Source organism: Spermophilus citellus, assembly GCF_964194105.1.
Source record: "Spermophilus citellus genome assembly, chromosome: 12".
NCBI lineage: Eukaryota > Metazoa > Chordata > Mammalia > Rodentia > Sciuridae > Spermophilus > Spermophilus citellus.
This window is the reverse complement of record NC_138198.1, coordinates 25,786,448-25,805,592: the sequence shown is the minus strand read 5'-3', so window position 1 is coordinate 25,805,592 and position 19,145 is coordinate 25,786,448.

The window sequence follows — 19,145 nt, the reverse complement described above, 5'->3', positions numbered from 1 at the left end:
ACAGTAAAGTAGTTTCACGTTCTATCTCTATGGTTTGTTTCCTCTTGAAGTAGCCCTAAGCACTGACTGGCGAGAAACACTTTCATGGAAAGGGGTTGCCAAGCTTCCAAAAATTACGAATCTCCAGAAATCTCAGCCAATATTTTTTCACCCAAACTGGATGATACTTTCAGGTAATGATCAGTACACTAAGGCGACTTGGTTCCCCAAATTTCGTTCTTCTATGTTGAAGCGTTCATTTCCAGTAACAGTTTGAATTTTTAGGTTTCACTCTGTTTTCTCCTATATTGATACATGTATTTGGAACTCTAAATCCAACACGGTTTGTGCTAGCTTCTTGAAACTTGACAGAGTAAAGTAGTTTCACGTTCTATCTCTATGTTTTGTTTCCTCTTGATGTAGCCCTAAGCAGTGACTGGCGAGAAACACTTTCATGGAAAGGGGTTGCCCAGCTTCCAAAAATTACGAATCTCCAGAAATCTCAGCCAATATTTTTTCACCCAAACTGGATGATACTTTCAGGTAATGATCAGTACACTAAGGCGACTTGGTTCCCCAAATTTCGTTCTTCTATGTTGAAGCGTGCATTTCCAGTAACAGTTTGAATTTTTTAGGTATCACTCTGTTTTCTCCTATATTGACACATGTATTTGGAACTCTAAATCCAACACGGTTTGTGCTAGCTTCTTGAAACTTGACACAGTAATGTAGTTTCATGTTCTCTCTCTATGTTTTGTTTCCTCTTGATGTAGCCCTAAGCATTGACTGGCGAGAAACACTTTCATGGAAAGGGGTTGCCAAGCTTCCAAAAATTACGAATCTCCAGAAATCTCAGCAAATATTTTTTCACCCAAACTGGATGATACTTTCAGGTAATGATCAGTACACTAAGGCGACTTGGTTCCCCAAATTTCGTTCTTCTATGTTGAAGCGTTCATTTCCAGTAACAGTTTGAATTTTTAGGTATCACTCTGTTTTCTCCTATATTGATACATGTATTTGGAACTCTAAATCCAACACGGTTTGTGCTAGCTTCTTGAAACTTGACACAGTAAAGTAGTTTCACGTTCTCTCTCTATGGTTTGTTTCCTCTTGAAGTAGCCCTAAGCACTGACTGGCGAGAAACACTTTCATGGAAAGGGGTTGCCAAGCTTCCAAAAATTACGAATCTCCAGAAATCTCAGCCAATATTTTTTCACCCAAACTGGATGATACTTTCAGGTAATGATCAGTACACTAAGGCGACTTGGTTCCCCAAATTTCGTTCTTCTATGTTGAAGCGTTCATTTCCAGTAACAGTTTGAATTTTTAGGTTTCACTCTGTTTTCTCCTATATTGATACATGTATTTGGAACTCTAAATCCAACACGGTTTGTGCTAGCTTCTTGAAACTTGACAGAGTAAAGTAGTTTCTCGTTCTATCTCTATGTTTTGTTTCCTCTTGATGTAGCCCTAAGCAGTGACTGGCGAGAAACACTTTCATGGAAAGGGGTTGCCCAGCTTCCAAAAATTACGAATCTCCAGAAATCTCAGCCAATATTTTTTCACCCAAACTGGATGATACTTTCAGGTAATGATCAGTACACTAAGGCGACTTGGTTCCCCAAATTTCGTTCTTCTATGTTGAAGCGTTCATTTCCAGTAACAGTTTGAATTTTTAGGTATCACTCTGTTTTCTCCTATATTGATACATGTATTTGGAACTCTAAATCCAACACGGTTTGTGCTAGCTTCTTGAAACTTGACACAGTAAAGTAGTTTCACGTTCTATCTCCATGGTTTGTTTCCTCTTGATGTAGCCCTAAGCACTGACTGGCGAGAAACACTTTCATGGACAGGGCTTGCCAAGCTTCCAAAAATTACGAATCTCCAGAAATCTCAGCAAATATTTTTTCACCCAAACTGGATGATACTTTCAGGTAATGATCAGTACACTAAGGCGACTTGGTTCCCCAAATTTCGTTCTTCTATGTTGAAGCGTTCATTTCCAGTAACAGTTTGAATTTATAGGTATCACTCTGTTTTCTCCTATATTGATACATGTATTTGGAACTCTAAATCCAACACGGTTTGTGCTAGCTTCTTGAAACTTGACACAGTAAAGTAGTTTCACGTTCTATCTCCATGGTTTGTTTCCTCTTGATGTAGCCCTAAGCACTGACTGGCGAGAAACACTTTCATGGCAAGGGGTTGCCAAGCTTCCAAAAATTACGAATCTCCAGAAATCTCAGCAAATATTTTTTCACCCAAACTGGATGATACTTTCAGGTAATGATCAGTACACTAAGGCAACTTGGTTCCCCAAATTTCGTTCTTCTATGTTGAAGCGTTCATTTCCAGTAACTGTTTGAATTTTTAGGTATCACTCTGTTTTCTCCTATATTGATACATGTATTTGGAACTCTAAATCCAACACGGTTTGTGCTAGCTTCTTGAAACTTGACACAGTAAAGTAGTTTCACGTTCTCTCTCTATGGTTTGTTTCCTCTTGAAGAAGCCCTAAGCACTGACTGGCGAGAAACACTTTCATGGAAAGGGGTTGCCAAGCTTCCAAAAATTACGAATCTCCAGAAATCTCAGCAAATATTTTTTCACCCAAACTGGATGATACTTTCAGGTAATGATCAGTACACTAAGGCGACTTGGTTCCCCAAATTTCGTTCTTCTATGTTGAAGCGTTCATTTCCAGTAACAGTTTGAATTTTTAGGTTTCACTCTGTTTTCTCCTATATTGATACATGTATTTGGAACTCTTAATCCAACACGGTTTGTGCTAGCTTCTTGAAACTTGACAGAGTAAAGTAGTTTCACATTCTATCTCTATGTTTTGTTTCCTCTTGATGTAGCCCTAAGCAGTGACTGGCGAGAAACACTTTCATGGAAAGGGGTTGCCCAGCTTCCAAAAATTACGAATCTCCAGAAATCTCAGCCAATGTTTTTTCACCCAAACTGGATGATACTTTCAGGTAATGATCAGTACACTAAGGCGACTTGGTTCCCCAAATTTCGTTCTTCTATGTTGACGCGTTCATTTCCAGTAACAGTTTGAATTTTTAGGTATCACTCTGTTTTCTCCTATATTGATACATGTATTTGGAACTCTAAATCCAACACGGTTTGTGCTAGCTTCTTGAAACTTGACACAGTAAAGTAGTTTCACGTTCTCTCTCTATGGTTTGTTTCCTCTTGAAGTAGCCCTAAGCACTGACTGGCGAGAAACACTTTCATGGAAAGGGGTTGCCAAGCTTCCAAAAATTACGAATCTCCAGAAATCTCAGCCAATATTTTTTCACCCAAACTGGATGATACTTTCAGGTAATGATCAGTACACTAAGGCGACTTTGTTCCCCAAATTTCGTTCTTCTATGTTGAAGCGTTCATTTCCAGTAACAGTTTGAATTTTTAGGTTTCACTCTGTTTTCTCCTATATTGATACATGTATTTGGAACTCTAAATCCAACACGGTTTGTGCTAGCTTCTTGAAACTTGACAGAGTAAAGTAGTTTCTCGTTCTATCTCTATGTTTTGTTTCCTCTTGATGTAGCCCTAAGCAGTGACTGGCGAGAAACACTTTCATGGAAAGGGGTTGCCCAGCTTCCAAAAATTACGAATCTCCAGAAATCTCAGCCAATATTTTTTCACCCAAACTGGATGATACTTTCAGGTAATGATCAGTACACTAAGGCGACTTGGTTCCCCAAATTTCGTTCTTCTATGTTGAAGCGTTCATTTCCAGTAACAGTTTGAATTTTTAGGTATCACTCTGTTTTCTCCTATATTGATACATGTATTTGGAACTCTAAATCCAACACGGTTTGTGCTAGCTTCTTGAAACTTGACACAGTAAAGTAGTTTCACGTTCTATCTCCATGGTTTGTTTCCTCTTGATGTAGCCCTAAGCACTGACTGGCGAGAAACACTTTCATGGACAGGGCTTGCCAAGCTTCCAAAAATTACGAATCTCCAGAAATCTCAGCCAATATTTTTTCACCCAAACTGGATGATACTTTCAGGTAATGATCAGTACACTAAGGCGACTTGGTTCCCCAAATTTCGTTCTTCTATGTTGAAGCGTTCATTTCCAGTAACAGTTTGAATTTTTAGGTATCACTCTGTTTTCTCCTATATTGATACATGTATTTGGAACTCTAAATCCAACACGGTTTGTGCTAGCTTCTTGAAACTTGACACAGTAAAGTAGTTTCACGTTCTATCTCCATGGTTTGTTTCCTCTTGATGTAGCCCTAAGCACTGACTGGCGAGAAACACTTTCATGGCAAGGGGTTGCCAAGCTTCCAAAAATTACGAATCTCCAGAAATCTCAGCAAATATTTTTTCACCCAAACTGGATGATACTTTCAGGTAATGATCAGTACACTAAGGCGACTTGGTTCCCCAAATTTCGTTCTTCTATGTTGAAGCGTTCATTTCCAGTAACTGTTTGAATTTTTAGGTATCACTCTGTTTTCTCCTATATTGATACATGTATTTGGAACTCTAAATCCAACACGGTTTGTGCTAGCTTCTTGAAACTTGACACAGTAAAGTAGTTTCACGTTCTCTCTCTATGGTTTGTTTCCTCTTGAAGAAGCCCTAAGCACTGACTGGCGAGAAACACTTTCATGGAAAGGGGTTGCCAAGCTTCCAAAAATTACGAATCTCCAGAAATCTCAGCAAATATTTTTTCACCCAAACTGGATGATACTTTCAGGTAATGATCAGTACACTAAGGCGACTTGGTTCCCCAAATTTCGTTCTTCTATGTTGAAGCGTTCATTTCCAGAAACAGTTTGAATTTTTAGGTTTCACTCTGTTTTCTCCTATATTGATACATGTATTTGGAACTCTAAATCCAGCACAGTTTGTGCTAGCTTCTTGAAACTTGACAGAGTAAAGTAGGTTCACGTTCTATCTCTATGTTTTGTTTCCTCTTGATGTAGCCCTAAGCAGTGACTGGCGAGAAATACTTTCATGGAAAGGGGTTGCCCAGCTTCCAAAAATTACGAATCTCCAGAAATCACAGCCAATATTTTTTCACCCAAACTGGATGATACTTTCAGGTAATGATCAGTACACTAAGGCGACTTGGTTCCCCAAATTTCGTTCTTCTATGTTGAAGCGTTCATTTCCAGTAACAGTTTGAATTTTTAGGTATCACTCTGTTTTCTCCTATATTGATACATGTATTTGGAACTCTAAATCCAACACGGTTTGTGCTAGCTTCTTGAAACTTGACACAGTAAAGTAGTTTCACGTTCTATCTCTATGGTTTGTTTCCTCTTGATGTAGCCCTAAGCACTGACTGGCGAGAAACACTTTCATGGAAAGGGGTTGCCAAGCTTCCAAAAATTACGAATCTCCAGAAATCTCAGCAAATATTTTTTCACCCAAACTGGATGATACTTTCAGGTAATGATCAGTACACTAAGGCGACTTGGTTCCCCAAATTTCGTTCTTCTATGTTGAAGCGTTCATTTCCAGAAACAGTTTGAATTTTTAGGTTTCACTCTGTTTTCTCCTATATTGATACATGTATTTGGAACTCTAAATCCAACACAGTTTGTGCTAGCTTCTTGAAACTTGACAGAGTAAAGTAGTTTCACGTTCTATCTCTATGTTTTGTTTCCTCTTGATGTAGCCCTAAGCAGTGACTGGCGAGAAATACTTTCATGGAAAGGGGTTGCCCAGCTTCCAAAAATTACGAATCTCCAGAAATCTCAGCCAATATTTTTTCACCCAAACTGGATGATACTTTCAGGTAATGATCAGTACACTAAGGCGACTTGGTTCCCCAAATTTCGTGCTTCTATGTTGAAGCGTTCATTTCCAGTAACAGTTTGAATTTTTAGGTATCACTCTGTTTTCTCCTATATTGATACATGTATTTGGAACTCTAAATCCAACACGGTTTGTGCTAGCTTCTTGAAACTTGACACAGTAAAGTAGTTTCACGTTCTATCTCCATGGTTTGTTTCCTCTTGATGTAGCCCTAAGCACTGACTGGCGAGAAACACTTTCATGGAAAGGGGTTGCCAAGCTTCCAAAAATTACGAATCTCCAGAAATCTCAGCAAATATTTTTTCACCCAAACTGGATGATACTTTCAGGTAATGATCAGTACACTAAGGCGACTTGGTTCCCCAAATTTCATTCTTCTATGTTGAAGCGTTCATTTCCAGTAACAGTTTGAATTTTTAGGTATCACTCTGTTTTCTCCTATATTGATACATGTATTTGGAACTCTAAATCCAACACGTATTGTGCTAGCTTCTTGAAACTTGACACAGTAAAGTAGTTTCACGTTCTCTCTCTATGGTTTGTTTCCTCTTGAAGTAGCCCTAAGCACAGACTGGCGAGAAACACTTTAATGGAAAGGGGTTGCCAAGCTTCCAAAAATTACGAATCTCCAGAAATCTCAGCAAATATTTTTTCACCCAAACTGGATGATACTTTCAGGTAATGATCAGTACACTAAGGCGACTTGGTTCCCCAAATTTCGTTCTTCTATGTTGAAGCGTTCATTTCCAGAAACAGTTTGAATTTTTAGGTTTCACTCTGTTTTCTCCTATATTGATACATGTATTTGGAACTCTAAATCCAACACAGTTTGTGCTAGCTTCTTGAAACTTGACAGAGTAAAGTAGTTTCACGTTCTATCTCTATGTTTTGTTTCCTCTTGATGTAGCCCTAAGCAGTGACTGGCGAGAAATACTTTCATGGAAAGGGGTTGCCCAGCTTCCAAAAATTACGAATCTCCAGAAATCACAGCCAATATTTTTTCACCCAAACTGGATGATACTTTCAGGTAATGATCAGTACACTAAGGCGACTTGGTTCCCCAAATTTCGTTCTTCTATGTTGAAGCGTTCATTTCCAGTAACAGTTTGAATTTTTAGGTATCACTCTGTTTTCTCCTATATTGATACATGTATTTGGAACTCTAAATCCAACACGGTTTGTGCTAGCTTCTTGAAACATGACACAGTAAAGTAGTTTCACCTTCTCTCTCTATGGTTTGTTTCCTCTTGAAGTAGCCCTAAGCACTGACTGGCGAGAAACACTTTCATGGAAAGGGGTTGCCAAGCTTCCAAAAATTACGAATCTCCAGAAATCTCAGCAAATATTTTTTCACCCAAACTGGATGATACTTTCAGGTAATGATCAGTACACTAAGGCGACTTGGTTCCCCAAATTTTGTTCTTCTATGTTGAAGCGTTCATTTCCAGAAACAGTTTGAATTTTTAGGTTTCACTCTGTTTTCTCCTATATTGATACATGTATTTGGAACTCTAAATACAACACAGTTTGTGCTAGCTTCTTGAAACTTGACAGAGTAAAGTAGTTTCACGTTCTATCTCTATGTTTTGTTTCCTCTTGATGTAGCCCTAAGCAGTGACTGGCGAGAAACACTTTCATGGAAAGGGGTTGCCCAGCTTCCAAAAATTACGAATCTCCAGAAATCTCAGCCAATATTTTTTCACCCAAACTGGATGATACTTTCAGGTAATGATCAGTACACTAAGGCGACTTGGTTCCCCAAATTTCGTTCTTCTATGTTGAAGCGTTCATTTCCAGTAACAGTTTGAATTTTTAGGTATCACTCTGTTTTCTCCTATATTGATACATGTATTTGGAACTCTAAATCCAACACGGTTTGTGCTAGCTTCTTGAAACTTGACACAGTAAAGTAGTTTCACGTTCTATCTCAATGGTTTGTTTCCTCTTGATGTAGCCCTAAGCACTGACTGGCGAGAAACACTTTCATGGAAAGGGGTTGCCAAGCTTCCAAAAATTACGAATCTCCAGAAATATCAGCAAATATTTTTTCACCCACACTGGATGATACTTTCAGGTAATGATCAGTACACTAAGGCGACTTGGTTCCCCAAATTTCGTTCTTCTATGTTGAAGCGTTCATTTCCAGTAACAGTTTGAATTTTTAGGTATCACTCTGTTTTCTCCTATATTGATACATGTATTTGGAACACTAAATCCAACACGGTTTGTGCTAGCTTCTTGAAACTTGACACAGTAAAGTAGTTTCACGTTCTATCTCTATGGTTTGTTTCCTCTTGATGTAGCCCTAAGCACTGACTGGCGAGAAACACTTTCATGGAAAGGGGTTGCCAAGCTTCCAAAAATTACGAATCTCCAGAAATCTCAGCAAATATTTTTTCACCCAAACTGGATGATACTTTCAGGTAATGATCAGTACACTAAGGCGACTTGGTTCCCCAAATTTCGTTCTTCTATGTTGAAGCGTTCATTTCCAGTAACAGTTTGAATTTTTAGGTATCACTCTGTTTTCTCCTATATTGATACATGTATTTGGAACTCTAAATCCAACACGGTTTGTGCTAGATTCTTGAAACTTGACACAGTAAAGTAGTTTCACGTTCTATCTCTACGGTTTGTTTCCTCTTGAAGTAGCCCTAAGCACTGACTGGCGAGAAACACTTTCATGGAAAGGGGTTGCCAAGCTTCCAAAAATTACGAATCTCCAGAAATCTCAGCAAATATTTTTTCACCCAAACTGGATGATACTTTCAGGTAATGATCAGTACACTAAGGCGACTTGGTTCCCCAAATTTCGTTCTTCTATGTTGAAGCGTTCATTTCCAGTAACAGTTTGAATTTTTAGGTATCACTCTGTTTTCTCCTATATTGATACATGTATTTGGAACTCTAAATCCAACACGGTTTGTGCTAGCTTCTTGAAACTTGACACAGTAAAGTAGTTTCACGTTCTCTCTCTATGGTTTGTTTCCTCTTGAAGTAGCCCTAAGCACTGACTGGCGAGAAACACTTTCATGGAAAGGGGTTGCCAAGCTTCCAAAAATTACGAATCTCCAGAAATATCAGCCAAAATTTTTTCACCCAAACTGGATGATACTTTCAGGTAATGATCAGTACACTAAGGCGACTTGGTTCCCCAAATTTCGTTCTTCTATGTTGAAGCGTTCATTTCCAGTAACAGTTTGAATTTTTAGGTTTCACTCTGTTTTCTCCTATATTGATACATGTATTTGGAACACTAAATCCAACACGGTTTGTGCTAGCTTCTTGAAACTTGACACAGTAAAGTAGTTTCACGTTCTATCTCTATGGTTTGTTTCCTCTTGATGTAGCCCTAAGCACTGACTGGCGAGAAACACTTTCATGGAAAGGGGTTGCCAAGCTTCCAAAAATTACGAATCTCCAGAAATCTCAGCAAATATTTTTTCACCCAAACTGGATGATACTTTCAGGTAATGATCAGTACACTAAGGCGACTTGGTTCCCCAAATTTCGTTCTTCTATGTTGAAGCGTTCATTTCCAGTAACAGTTTGAATTTTTAGGTATCACTCTGTTTTCTCCTATATTGATACATGTATTTGGAACTCTAAATCCAACACGGTTTGTGCTAGCTTCTTGAAACTTGACACAGTAAAGTAGTTTCACGTTCTCTCTCTATGGTTTGTTTCCTCTTGAAGTAGCCCTAAGCACTGACTGGCGAGAAACACTTTCATGGAAAGGGGTTGCCAAGCTTCCAAAAATTACGAATCTCCAGAAATCTCAGCAAATATTTTTTCACCCAAACTGGATGATACTTTCAGGTAATGATCAGTACACTAAGGCGACTTGGTTCCCCAAATTTCGTTCTTCTATGTTGAAGCGTTCATTTCCAGAAACAGTTTGAATTTTTAGGTTTCACTCTGTTTTCTCCTATATTGATACATGTATTTGGAACTCTAAATCCAACACAGTTTGTGCTAGCTTCTTGAAACTTGACAGAGTAAAGTAGTTTCACGTTCTATCTCTATGTTTTGTTTCCTCTTGATGTAGCCCTAAGCAGTGACTGGCGAGAAACACTTTCATGGAAAGGGGTTGCCCAGCTTCCAAAAATTACGAATCTCCAGAAATCTCAGGCAATATTTTTTCACCCAAACTGGATGATACTTTCAGCTAATGATCAGTACACTAAGGCGACTTGGTTCCCCAAATTTCGTTCTTCTATGTTGAAGCGTTCATTTCAAGTAACAGTTTGAATTTTTAGGTATCACTCTGTTTTCTCCTCTATTGATACATGTATTTGGAACACTAAATCCAACACGGTTTGTGCTAGCTTCTTGAAACTTGACACAGTAAAGTAGTTTCACGTTCTATCTCAATGGTTTGTTTCCTCTTGATGTAGCCCTAAGCACTGACTGGCGAGAAACACTTTCATGGAAAGGGGTTGCCAAGCTTCCAAAAATTACGAATCTCCAGAAATCTCAGCAAATATTTTTTCACCCAAACTGGATGATACTTTCAGGTAATGATCAGTACACTAAGGCGACTTGGTTCCCCAAATTTCGTTCTTCTATGTTGAAGCGTTCATTTCCAGTAACAGTTTGAATTTTTAGGTATCACTCTGTTTTCTCCTATATTGATACATGTATTTGGAACTCTAAATCCAACACGGTTTGTGCTAGCTTCTTGAAACTTGACACAGTAAAGTAGTTTCACGTTCTCTCTCTATGGTTTGTTTCCTCTTGAAGTAGCCCTAAGCACTGACTGGCGAGAAACACTTTCATGGAAAGGGGTTGCCAAGCTTCCAAAAATTACGAATCTCCAGAAATCTCAGCAAATATTTTTTCACCCAAACTGGATGATACTTTCAGGTAATGATCAGTACACTAAGGCGACTTGGTTCCCCAAATTTCGTTCTTCTATGTTGAAGCGTTCATTTCCAGAAACAGTTTGAATTTTTAGGTTTCACTCTGTTTTCTCCTATATTGATACATGTATTTGGAACTCTAAATCCAACACAGTTTGTGCTAGCTTCTTGAAACTTGACAGAGTAAAGTAGTTTCACGTTCTATCTCTATGTTTTGTTTCCTCTTGATGTAGCCCTAAGCAGTGACTGGCGAGAAACACTTTCATGGAAAGGGGTTGCCCAGCTTCCAAAAATTACGAATCTCCAGAAATCTCAGCCAATATTTTTTCACCCAAACTGGATGATACTTTCAGGTAATGATCAGTACACTAAGGCGACTTGGTTCCCCAAATTTCGTTCTTCTATGTTGAAGCGTTCATTTCCAGTAACAGTTTGAATTTTTAGGTATCACTCTGTTTTCTCCTATATTGATACATGTATTTGGAACTCTAAATCCAACACGGTTTGTGCTAGCTTCTTGAAACTTGACACAGTAAAGTAGTTTCACGTTCTATCTCAATGGTTTGTTTCCTCTTGATGTAGCCCTAAGCACTGACTGGCGAGAAACACTTTCATGGAAAGGGGTTGCCAAGCTTCCAAAAATTACGAATCTCCAGAAATATCAGCAAATATTTTTTCACCCAAACTGGATAATACTTTCAGGTAATGATCAGTACACTAAGGCGACTTGGTTCCCAAAATTTCGTTCTTCTATGTTGAAGCGTTCATTTCCAGTAACAGTTTGAATTTTTAGGTATCACTCTGTTTTCTCCTATATTGATACATGTATTTGGAACACTAAATCCAACACGGTTTGTGCTAGCTTCTTGAAACTTGACACAGTAAAGTAGTTTCACGTTCTATCTCTATGGTTTGTTTCCTCTTGATGTAGCCCTAAGCACTGACTGGCGAGAAACACTTTCATGGAAAGGGGTTGCCAAGCTTCCAAAAATTACGAATCTCCAGAAATCTCAGCAAATATTTTTTCACCCAAACTGGATAATACTTTCAGGTAATGATCAGTACACTAAGGCGACTTGGTTCCCCAAATTTCGTTCTTCTATGTTGAAGCGTTCATTTCCAGTAACAGTTTGAAATTTTAGGTATCACTCTGTTTTCTCCTATATTGATACATGTATTTGGAACTCTAAATCCAACACGGTTTGTGCTAGGTTCTTGAAACTTGACACAGTAAATAGTTTCACGTTCTATCACTATGGTTTGTTTCCTCTTGATGTAGCCCTAAGCACTGACTGGCGAGAAACACTTTCATGGAAAGGGGTTGCCAAGCTTCCAAAAATTACGAATCTCCAGAAATCTCAGCAAATATTTTTTCACCCAAACTGGATGATACTTTCAGGTAATGATCAGTACACTAAGGCGTCTTGGTTCCCCAAATTTCGTTCTTCTATGTTGAAGCGTTCATTTCCAGTAACAGTTTGAATTTTTAGGTATCACTCTGTTTTCTCCTCTATTGATACATGTATTTGGAACTCTAAATCCAACACGGTTTGTGCTAGCTTCTTGAAACTTGACACAGTAAAGTAGTTTCACGTTGTATCTCTATGGTTTGTTTCCTCTTGATGTAGCCCTAAGCACTGACTGGCGAGAAACACTTTCATGGAAAGGGGTTGCCCAGCTTCCAAAAATTACGAATCTCCAGAAATCTCAGCAAATATTTTTTCACCAACACTGGATGATACTTTCAGGTAATGATCAGTACACTAAGGCGACTTGGTTCCCCAAATTTCGTTCTTCTATGTTGAAGCGTTCATTTCCAGTAACAGTTTGAATTTTTAGGTATCACTCTGTTTTCTCCTATATTGATACATGTATTTGGAACTCTAAATCCAACACGGTTTGTGCTAGCTTCTTGAAACTTGACACAGTAAATAGTTTCACGTTCTATCTCTATGGTTTGTTTCCTCTTGATGTAGCCCTAAGCACTGACTGGCGAGAAGCACTTTCATGGAAAGGGGTTGCCAAGCTTCCAAAAATTACGAATCTCCAGAAATCTCAGCCAATATTTTTTCACCCAAACTGGATGATACTTTCAGCTAATGATCAGTACACTAAGGCGACTTGGTTCCCCAAATTTCGTTCTTCTATGTTGAAGCGTTCATTGCAAGTAACAGTTTGAATTTTTAGGTATCACTCTGTTTTCTCCTCTATTGATACATGTATTTGGAACACTAAATCCAACACGGTTTGTGCTAGCTTCTTGAAACTTGACACAGTAAAGTAGTTTCACGTTCTATCTCAATGGTTTGTTTCCTCTTGATGTAGCCCTAAGCACTGACTGGCGAGAAACACTTTCATGGAAAGGGGTTGCCAAGCTTCCAAAAATTACGAATCTCCAGAAATCTCAGCAAATATTTTTTCACCCAAACTGGATGATACTTTCAGGTAATGATCAGTACACTAAGGCGACTTGGTTCCCCAAATTTCGTTCTTCTATGTTGAAGCGTTCATTTCCAGTAACAGTTTGAATTTTTAGGTATCACTCTGTTTTCTCCTATATTGATACATGTATTTGGAACTCTAAATCCAACACGGTTTGTGCTAGCTTCTTGAAACTTGACACAGTAAAGTAGTTTCACGTTCTCTCTCTATGGTTTGTTTCCTCTTGATGTAGCCCTAAGCACTGACTGGCGAGAAACACTTTCATGGAAAGGGGTTGCCAAGCTTCCAAAAATTACGAATCTCCAGAAATCTCAGCAAATATTTTTTCACCCAAACTGGATGATACTTTCAGGTAATGATCAGTACACTAAGGCGACTTGGTTCCCCAAATTTCGTTCTTCTATGTTGAAGCGTTCATTTCCAGAAACAGTTTGAATTTTTAGGTTTCACTCTGTTTTCTCCTATATTGATACATGTATTTGGAACTCTAAATCCAACACAGTTTGTGCTAGCTTCTTGAAACTTGACAGAGTAAAGTAGTTTCACGTTTTATCTCTATGTTTTGTTTCCTCTTGATGTAGCCCTAAGCAGTGACTGGCGAGAAACACTTTCATGGAAAGGGGTTGCCCAGCTTCCAAAAATTACGAATCTCCAGAAATCTCAGCCAATATTTTTTCACCCAAACTGGATGATACTTTCAGGTAATGATCAGTACACTAAGGCGACTTGGTTCCCCAAATTTCGTTCTTCTATGTTGAAGCGTTCATTTCCAGTAACAGTTTGAATTTTTAGGTATCACTCTGTTTTCTCCTATATTGATACATGTATTTGGAACTCTAAATCCAACAAGGTTTGTGCTAGCTTCTTGAAACTTGACACAGTAAAGTAGTTTCACGTTCTATCTCTATGGTTTGTTTCCTCTTGATGTAGCCCTAAGCACTGACTGGCGAGAAACACTTTCATGGAAAGGGGTTGCCAAGCTTCCAAAAATTATGAATCTCCAGAAATCTCAGCCAATATTTTTTCACCCAAACTGGATGATACTTTCAGCTAATGATCAGTACACTAAGGCGACTTGGTTCCCCAAATTTCGTTCTTCTATGTTGAAGCGTTCATTTCAAGTAACAGTTTGAATTTTTAGGTATCACTCTGTTTTCTCCTCTATTGATACATGTATTTGGAACACTAAATCCAACACGGTTTGTGCTAGCTTCTTGAAACTTGACACAGTAAAGTAGTTTCACGTTCTATCTCAATGGTTTGTTTCCTCTTGATGTAGCCCTAAGCACTGACTGGCGAGAAACACTTTCATGGAAAGGGGTTGCCAAGCTTCCAAAAATTACGAATCTCCAGAAATCTCAGCAAATATTTTTTCACCCAAACTGGATGATACTTTCAGGTAATGATCAGTACACTAAGGCGACTTGGTTCCCCAAATTTCGTTCTTCTATTTTGAAGCGTTCATTTCCAGTAACAGTTTGAATTTTTAGGTATCACTCTGTTTTCTCCTATATTGATACATGTATTTGGAACTCTAAATCCAACACGGTTTGTGCTAGCTTCTTGAAACTTGACACAGTAAAGTAGTTTCAAGTTCTATCTCCATGGTTTGTTTCCTCTTGATGTAGCCCTAAGCACTGACTGGCGAGAAACACTTTCATGGAAAGGGGTTGCCAAGCTTCCAAAAATTACGAATCTCCAGAAATCTCAGCAAATATTTTTTCACCCAAACTGGATGATACTTTCAGGTAATGATCAGTACACTAAGGCGACTTGGTTCCCCAAATTTCGTTCTTCTATGTTGAAGCGTTCATTTCCAGTAACAGTTTGAATTTTTAGGTATCACTCTGTTTTCTCCTATATTGATACATGTATTTGGAACTCTAAATCCAACACGGTTTGTGCTAGCTTCTTGAAACTTGACACAGTAAAGTAGTTTCACGTTCTATCTCCATGTTTTTTTTCCTCTTGATGTAGCCCTAAGCACTGACTGGCGAGAAACACTTTCATGGAAAGGGGTTGCCAAGCTTCCAAAAATTACGAAGCTCCAGAAATCTCAGCAAATATTTTTTCACCCAAACTGGATGATACTTTCAGGTAATGATCAGTACACTAAGGCGACTTGGTTCCCCAAATTTCGTTCTTCTATGTTGAAGCGTTCATTTCCAGTAACAGTTTGAATTTTTAGGTATCACTCTGTTTTCTCCTATATTGATACATGTATTTGGAACTCTAAATCCAACACGGTTTGTGCTAGCTTCTTGAAACTTGACACAGTAAAGTAGTTTCACGTTCTCTCTCTATGGTTTGTTTCCTCTTGAAGTAGCCCTAAGCACTGACTGGCGAGAAACACTTTCATGGAAAGGGGTTGCCAAGCTTCCAAAAATTACGAATCTCCAGAAATCTCAGCAAATATTTTTTCACCCAAACTGGATGATACTTTCAGGTAATGATCAGTACACTAAGGCGACTTGGTTCCCCAAATTTCGTTCTTCTATGTTGAAGCGTTCATTTCCAGTAACAGTTTGAATTTTTAGGTTTCACTCTGTTTTCTCCTATATTGATACATGTATTTGGAACTCTAAATCCAACACGGTTTGTGCTAGCTTCTTGAAACTTGACAGAGTAAAGTAGTTTCACGTTCTATCTCTATGTTTTGTTTCCTCTTGATGTAGCCCTAAGCAGTGACTGGCGAGAAACACTTTCATGGAAAGGGGTTGCCCAGCTTCCAAAAATTACGAATCTCCAGAAATCTCAGCCAATATTTTTTCACCCAAACTGGATGATACTTTCAGATAATGATCAGTACAATAAGGCGACTTGGTTCCCCAAATTTCGTTCTTCTATGTTGAAGCGTTCATTTCCAGTAACAGTTTGAATTTTTAGGTATCACTCTGTTTTCTCCTATATTGATACATGTATTTGGAACTCTAAATCCAACACGGTTTGTGCTAGCTTCTTGAAACTTGACACAGTAAAGTAGTTTCACGTTGTATCTCTATGGTTTGTTTCCTCTTGATGTAGCCCTAAGCACTGACTGGCGAGAAACACTTTCATGGAAAGGGGTTGCCAAGCTTCCAAAAATTACGAATCTCCAGAAATCTCAGCAAATATTTTTTCACCCAAACTGGATGATACTTTCAGGTAATGATCAGTACACTAAGGCGACTTGGTTCCCCAAATTTCGTTCTTCTATGTTGAAGCGTTCATTTCCAGTAACAGTTTGAATTTTTAGGTATCACTCTGTTTTCTCCTATATTGATACATGTATTTGGAACTCTAAATCCAACACGGTTTGTGCTAGCTTCTTGAAACTTGACACAGTAAATAGTTTCACGTTCTATCTCTATGGTTTGTTTCCTCTTGAAGTAGCCCTAAGCACTGACTGGCGAGAAACACTTTCATGGAAAGGGGTTGCCAAGCTTCCAAAAATTACGAATCTCCAGAAATCTCAGCAAATATTTTTTCACCCAAACTGGATGATACTTTCAGGTAATGATCAGTACACTAAGGTGACTTGGTTCCCCAAATTTCGTTCTTCTATGTTGAAGCGTTCATTTCCAGTAACAGTTTGAATTTTTAGGTATCACTCTGTTTTCTCCTATATTGATACATGTATTTGGAACTCTAAATCCAACACGGTTTGTGCTAGCTTCTTGAAACTTGACACAGTAAAGTAGTTTCACGTTCTCTCTCTATGGTTTGTTTCCTCTTGAAGTAGCCCTAAGCACTGACTGGCGAGAAACACTTTCATGGAAAGGGGTTGCCAAGCTTCCAAAAATTACGAATCTCCAGAAATCTCAGCCAATATTTTTTCACCCAAACTGGATGATACTTTCAGGTAATGATCAGTACACTAAGGCAAGTTGACTTGGTTCCCCAAATTTCGTTCTTCTATGTTGAAGCGTTCATTTCCAGTAACAGTTTGAATTTTTAGGTATCACTCTGTTTTCTCCTATATTGATACATGTATTTGGAACTCTAAATCCAACACGGTTTGTGCTAGCTTCTTGAAACTTGACACAGTAAAGTAGTTTCACGTTCTCTCTCTATGGTTTGTTTCCTCTTGAAGTAGCCCTAAGCACTGACTGGCGAGAAACACTTTCATGGAAAGGGGTTGCCAAGCTTCCAAAAATTACGAATCTCCAGAAATCTCAGCAAATATTTTTTCACCCAAACTGGATGATACTTTCAGGTAATGATCAGTACACTAAGGCGACTTGGTTCCCCAAATTTCGTTCTTCTATGTTGAAGCGTTCATTTCCAGTAACAGTTTGAATTTTTAGGTATCAGTCTGTTTTCTCCTATATTGATACATGTATTTGGAAATCTAAATCCAACACAGTTTGTGCTAGCTTCTTGAAACTTGACACAGTAAAGTAGTTTCACGTTCTATCTCTATGGTTTGTTTCCTCTTGATGTAGCCCTAAGCACTGACTGGCGAGAAACACTTTCATGGAAAGGGGTTGCCAAGCTTCCAAAAATTACGAATCTCCAGAAATCTCAGCAAATATTTTTTCACCCAAACTGGATGATACTTTCAGGTAATGATCAGTACACTAAGGCGACTTGGTTCCCCAAATTTCGTTCTTCTATGTTGAAGCGTTCATTTCCAGTAACAGTTTGAATTTTTAGGTTTCACTCTGTTTTCTCCTATATTGATACATGTATTTGGAACTCTAAATCCAACACGGTTTGTGCTAGCTTCTTGAAACTTGACAGAGTAAAGTAGTTTCACGTTCTATCTCTATGTTTTGTTTCCTCTTGATGTAGCCCTAAGCAGTGACTGGCGAGAAACACTTTCATGGAAAGGGGTTGCCCAGCTTCCAAAAATTACGAATCTCCAGAAATCTCAGCCAATATTTTTTCACCCAAACTGGATGATACTTTCAGGTAATGATCAGTACACTAAGGCGACTTGGTTCCCCAAATTTCGTTCTTCTATGTTGAAGCGTTCATTTCCAGTAACAGTTTGAATTTTTAGGTATCACTCTGTTTTCTCCTATATTGATACATGTATTTGGAACTCTAAATCCAACACGGTTTGTGCTAGCTTCTTGAAACTTGACACAGTAAAGTAGTTTCACGTTCTATCTCTATGGTTTGTTTCCTCTTGATGTAGCCCTAAGCACTGACTGGCAAGAAACACTTTCATGGCAAGGGGTTGCCAAGCTTCCAAAAATTACGAATCTCCAGAAATCTCCGCAAATATTTTTTCACCCAAACTGGATGATACTTTCAGGTAATGATCAGTACACTAAGGCGACTTGGTTCCCCAAATTTCGTTCTTCTATGTTGAAGCGTTCATTTCCAGTAACAGTTTGAATTTTTAGGTATCACTCTGTTTTCTCCTATATTGATACATGTATTTGGAACTCTAAATCCAACACGGTTTGTGCTAGCTTCTTGAAACTTGACACAGTAAAGTAGTTTCACGTTGTATCTCTATGGTTTGTTTCCTCTTGATGTAGCCCTAAGCACTGACTGGCGAGAAACACTTTCATGGAAAGGGGTTGCCAAGCTTCCAAAAATTACGAATCTCCAGAAATCTCAGCAAATATTTTTTCACCAAAACTGGATGATACTTTCAGGTAATGATCAGTACACTAAGGCGACTTGGTTCCCCAAATTTCGTTCTTCTATGTTGAAGCGTTCATTTCCAGTAACAGTTTGAATTTTTAGGTATCACTCTGTTTTCTCCTATATTGATACATGTATTTGGAACTCTAAATCCAACACGGTTTGTGCTAGCTTCTTGAAACTTGACACAGTAAATAGTTTCACGTTCTATCTCTATGGTTTGTTTCCTCTTGATGTAGCCCTAAGCACTGACTGGCGAGAAGCACTTTCATGGAAAGGGGTTGCCAAGCTTCCAAAAATTACGAATCTCCAGAAATCTCAGCCAATATTTTTTCACCCAAACTGGATGATACTTTCAGCTAATGATCAGTACACTAAGGCGACTTGGTTCCCCAAATTTCGTTCTTCTATGTTGAAGCGTTCATTTCAAGTAACAGTTTGAATTTTTAGGTATCACTCTGTTTTCTCCTCTATTGATACATG